Source organism: Stegostoma tigrinum, unplaced genomic scaffold (assembly GCF_030684315.1).
Source record: "Stegostoma tigrinum isolate sSteTig4 unplaced genomic scaffold, sSteTig4.hap1 scaffold_58, whole genome shotgun sequence".
Taxonomy (NCBI): domain Eukaryota; kingdom Metazoa; phylum Chordata; class Chondrichthyes; order Orectolobiformes; family Stegostomatidae; genus Stegostoma; species Stegostoma tigrinum.
In genome coordinates, this window is record NW_026728516.1 from 1,166,141 (window position 1) to 1,171,861 (window position 5,721).

Genomic DNA, 5,721 nt, shown 5'->3' on the forward strand with positions numbered 1-5,721 from the left:
CATCTCACCTTGGTTCAGTGCCCTGATGGGATCCACACATTTTTACGTTGGCGAATTTTACTCCAGTCAGTTTTGCAGCCTTACACCAACATCATGCATTTTAGAGTAGAAAGAGCCAACTCAGCCCATCAAGTCTGCTCCGCTATTAAATGAGCGGATAATCCTGTCTGACAATCCTGAACTGCCTTTTCATGGATTTCTCCGTAACCTCTGATACCCTTGTTGCTAAAAATATTTTCATCTCAACCTTATTTATACTTATTGGCCGAGCTTCGACAACCGTCTTCTGGAAAGGAATCCACTGATTCACAACCATCTGAGAGGATAAATTTTACCTCGACCCTGCCTTAAATGTGCGACTTCCATTCTGATATTAGACACTCCCTTCCCCAAACGGCCCCAGAAGGGAACTAACCTTTCTGCATCCAATCCTTTACATCACCAATAACACCTGTACGTTTCAACAAAGAGCATTTTTATCATACTGTTTCTGAGCTGATCAAAGCAATGGATTTCAGTGCTTCTTCCCCTTTAATTCACCTCTGATGCGAAACTCTCACTGATTCTGACAGAGATTATCATGATCACCAAGGAGGCAGTGTTGGGCAATGTAATGGGGCTAACGGTAGACATGTCTCTTGGCCCTGATGAAATGCATCCCAGGATACGAAAAGAGGTGATGAGGGACATAGCAAATGCTCTAGTAATTATTTACCAAAATTTACCGGACTCTGGGGTGGTTCCCGCAGATTGAAAAACAATCAATTCGACGTCACTGTTTAAAGAAGGAAGTCGACAAAAGGCAGGTAGCTTTAGGTTAGTTAGCTTAACTTTGGTGGGGAAAATGCTTGAATCCATCATTAAGGAATAAACAACAAGATATCTGGACATCAATTGTTCCATTCAGAACACCCAGCATGTGTTCATGAGAATGGGTCATGTTTAAATAACTTGGTGGAATTCTTTGCGGATATTACTTGCAATGTGGACAATGGGGAACCTGTGGATGTGGTGTATCTGGATTTCCAGAAGGCATTTGACAAGGTGCCACACCAAAGGCTGCTATAACAGATAAAGTTGCACGGTATGGCAGGTAAAATATTGGCATGGATAGAGGGTTGGTTGACTAGTTAAAAAACAAAGAGTAGAGGCAAATGGGTGTTTTTTCTCATTGGCGATCAGTGGCTAGTGGTATCCCTCAGGGATCAGTGCTGGGACCAGAATTGCTTACAATTTGCACAGATGATTTGGAGTTGGAGACTAAGTGTGGTGTGTCAAAATTTGCAGATGACACTAAGATGAGTATAGAGCAAAGTGTGCAGAAGAAACTAAAAGTCTGCAGAGGGATATTGATAGTCTAAGTTAGTGGGGAAAGGTCTGGCAGATGGAGTACAATTTTGATAACTGTGAGGTCATCTATTGTAGTAGGAATAACGCAAAATGGACTATGTTTTAAATGGTAAAATATAGCAGCACTCTGTTGTGCAGAGGGACTTGGGTGTCCTTGTGCATGAATCGCTAAAAGTAGGATTGCAGGTGCAGCAGGTAATTAAAAAGGCAAATGGAATTTTGGTGAAGGGAAGAAACTGATCTGCAGCCAAAATGGTACAAAATCAAAAGTCAGAAGCAGTGTCGGTGAGAAAAGATATAAGGGTCTAAATTACCCTTTCTGGTGGTCTCATGGTTAGGATATGGTGCTTTCACCACCAGAGGCTGAGCTCCGTTTTTTGGTCAGGGAATGGAAGTTCTATTCTGCTTGTTTATTGTGATGACTGATTTTCTGGAGCAGAAAAGAGGCTCTGGAGCTGGTAGATGGGCTGGTTTGTCCCAGAAATTATTCAAGTTAACAGAAGTCAAAGAACTGCAGATATTGAAAGTCTGAAAGAGAAACAGGAATTGACCGAGAAACTAGCAGGCCTGGCAGCATCTCTGGAGAGAAAGAGAGATAACCTTTTAGGTCCACAGATCGTTAATTGGAACGAGGCGAGTTATGCATTCCAATAATATAATATCAGGAGAAGTTATCAGCTTTACGTGTCAATTGGCATATTTATCTTTTTTTTTCTCTCTGATTAGCCGACAATTGTTAATTGTTACCGTTCACAAAACAGCAACAAACAAAACTGCCAGTTGGGTTAGCCTCAGGCAGCTGGAGTGGGAGCAGAGAAATAATCATGCGTTGAGTCTAACAACAAGAAGTGAGCCACTTCGGGCTTCAGGAATCAAGCAACTGGCACTATTTGCAAGAGGTGTAGACAATGTATCCTCAATGTAAGCCATAGGCAACAGTGGGACTCAAAAAAAATCTTGATTATTAGAAAGGCACATTAATCAACTAATCCATTGTGCAACACAACCTGATTCAGCTCCCATCCATATGTTCATGAACTTAAACACCCGAACACAGAAACTTTGCGCTTTTTTTCTATCTCAATGTTACTCAGTGAGAACTTAAGTCACACACCACTTTTGTAAAGGTGGTCAGATCACAGCTGAACATTTCCAGTGAAAATGCACAGAAAGAGACAATCTCCTCTCACACTGCTTTAAAACTGATATTTTCACAATTTAAACTGGAGAGGTAAAGAGCATCCTCTCTGCACCCATTAACCACGTTAATAGACACAGACAAAACCTCGCAAACTGCAGTCAATTATCTTCTCCCTGCTCAAGGAAAGATTAAAAGTTTTAGAAAAGGTTTACAAAGATGCTGCCAGGTTTGGAGCGCTTGAGCTGGAGGGAGACGCTGAATAAACTCAAGCTATTTATACTGGAGGGATGGATGCTGAGGAGTGACCTAATAGAATTTAATAAAATCTTGAAGTTTAGTGATCGGGTCTTTTTCCCAGGGTAGGGGATTCCAAACGTGAGGTTAGAGGTTTCAGGTTGAGGGTAAAGACTTTAAAGGGACATAGCGTGTAAATGTTTTGTTACGCAGGATGGTGCGCGTCTGGAATGAACTGACACAGGAAACGGTGTAGGCTGGTATAAATACAACATATAAAAGGCATCAGCATGGATACATGTACAGGAAGGGTTTATGGGCCAAATGTTGGCAAACAGGACGAGATTAATTTTGGAAACCTTGTCGTCATGGTTGAGTTAAACCAAAGACTCTGTTTCTGTGCTGAATATCTCTCGTACTCTATAATTGCTTTAAGTGTGGAAAGGGTTCAAAACATCCTACCTGCTACTCACTAGCAACATCGTACTTAGGAGAGGTGAATCAAATGCTCCAAGCATTGGAAGAGATCTAGTCAGTCTTTCTGTCTGCTCTCACACCAGCGAATTCACACGGGAGAGAAATCATGCATTTGTTCTGAAACATTACATTCCCTAAAGTGTAGAAATAGGCCCTTTGGCCCAACAAGTCCACACTGCCCCTTGGAGTATCCCACCCAGTCCCATCCCCCATAAACCACACACCCCTGAACACTATGGGCAATTTAGCATGGCCAATCCAACGAGCCTGTACATCTTTGGACTGTGGGCAGAAACGGAAGCACCCGGAGAAAACCCATGCAGACACAGGGCGAATGTACAAACGCCACGCAGACAGTCGCCCAAGGCTTGAATGGAACCCAGGTCCCTGGCGCTGTGAGGCTGCAATGTTAACCACTGAATCACCATGCTGCTGTCTCTTGGGAAAGGATTTAATCAATCATTCCACTTTCTGAGACATCTTGGCAGCCACACAGATGACAAATGTTTTAGTGGCCTTGACTGTAGTTGTTCATTTTTATCAAATATTTTGCATACATTCTTTGGTGACTGGAGAACTAATAACTAGACACTTCCAGTCACAGGGTGGAGTCAGGAACTACACATCTGTAATGTTGATGTCTGTTAATAAATCTGTGCCAAGTAAAGAATTGCTTACGATTTTTCATTCAGTATAAATCCCTTTTTCTTATGAAGGTGATAACTTTCAGAGAAAAAAAAGTGTCTCCGTAACTTTTCAAACAGGCAAAATATACATTTGGGCTAGGATGTGGTGTGTGGCTAATTTAGTTCTGGTAATGTACAATGTGGCAGGTTTAATGAACTTTCTCAACTTAAAAGATCTCAAAGAGAACAGTCCCCATCAAATAGTGTATTTAAGAGCATGGTGGGTGGGTTGTGGGGAATGGGTGTTTCAAATACAAAAATAAACACATTCATCCTGATTCTGTGTCTTCTTTTAATTAAACAATAGGAAGTCCATGCTCATTTATTACCCAACATACTTGTGCTATGAGCTTTTATATGACCCCTTTCTGAGTGGGATGGAAAATGCAAATAAAATTCATCTATAGGCTTCCTACATGAACTCTGCTTTTAATATTAACAAGTAACTCTTGGAAAATTGTCAACGTAGATTTCCTTTCACCGAACGATGTTGACTCAGTTTGACGGCGGTCATCTTTGGTGAATGTTCTGCTATTTCTGCTTTTACATTGTTCCCTCGCATTTTCCAAATGACAGATGAGCAAATGGAGCAAATGGGAGCTATTTAGCCAGTCGGGTCAGCTGCAAATTTTAATAAAGTCATGGCTGATTTGGTAATCCTCAACACCACTGTTCTGCCTCATCCATGTGGCCCTTGACAACCAAAATGACGAAATGTCTTCTCAGCCTTGAATAAACGGAGCCAGGGCAGCCACTGTTCTCAAGAATTCTATTGATTTGCTTCTCCCTGAATGTGAGAACACCCACCTTATCTCTGATTTAAATGGGCAACTCTTTTCTCTGAGATAACACACCCGAGTATAAATCAGCACGCAACAATCCTCCAAAGTTCGGTGTGAACTCATCGGCGTCTCCAGTACCAGCATTTTGTAATTAGACCTCTCATTAAACCAACTGCTCTGATTTGCACGTTAGATTTGCCAAAGATGATTCTGTTCCAAATGTACTTCATTGGCTGTGATTGGGGTGGTGGTGAAAGGCGCGATTAAAATGCAAGGACATAATTCTTCCTCGATCGATTGCCCTGATAATTAATGTTTCTGCTCATGGAAATGGATCCTTTCCATCCACTCTATCGTTCATCAACGTGTTTAGTTCAACTTAATCCACAACAGCCGACTCCATTCTGATCAAGTACAAGGTGACAGTAAATATTAGGGTCGTGACACAGGCATCACAAATCGAATCCTCGCCTTTCCTGTTAGATACTTTTCAAAAGAAATACTAAAAGTCAGTCAGGGGCCGGTAGTTGTGGCTGAGTGGTTAAGGCGATGGATTAGAAATCCATTGGGGTATCACCGCGCAGGTTCAAATCCTGCCAACTACGTTCCTCTCAAAACAAGCTCACATTTTCTCAGGTCAGGAAATGTGTTTCCATTCAGGGAAGACATGTTCTGAGCAAGAATCTCGTTGTAGTCAAAGCCTCAGCTCTGTTTCACTTCCCACCAGTACAGCTGGGCATGTTGAGTTTCTGCTGTGTTCCATCTGTTTATTCTGCATAACTGCTGTTTTTCATGAAATGCCTTCAGTTTTAGAAAAGTACAGCTGATACAGACAATTATCATTCCAAGTGATGCAGTTGGGAGTTTGAATTCACTCCAAACCTGCTTTAAGAGCTCGCAATTTTCTGTGCTGCCGTCCGGCATGATGGCTCAGTGGTTAGCACTGCAGTCTCACTGCACCAGGGACCCAGGTTCGATTCCAGCCTCAGATGACTCTCTGTGTGGGTTTCCTCCAGCCATTCTAGTTTCATCCTACTGTCCAAAGATGTGC

At 42.1% G+C, this 5,721-nt stretch overlaps 1 non-coding gene across 1 annotated transcript; it reads left to right on the forward strand.

Annotated features, from left to right (window-relative positions):
* Positions 1-5,193: 5,193 nt before the first annotated feature.
* Positions 5,194-5,275, forward strand: trnas-aga (transfer RNA serine (anticodon AGA)). The gene has a single exon. It is a non-coding gene; the product is annotated as a tRNA-Ser (tRNA).
* Positions 5,276-5,721: the final 446 nt, after the last annotated feature.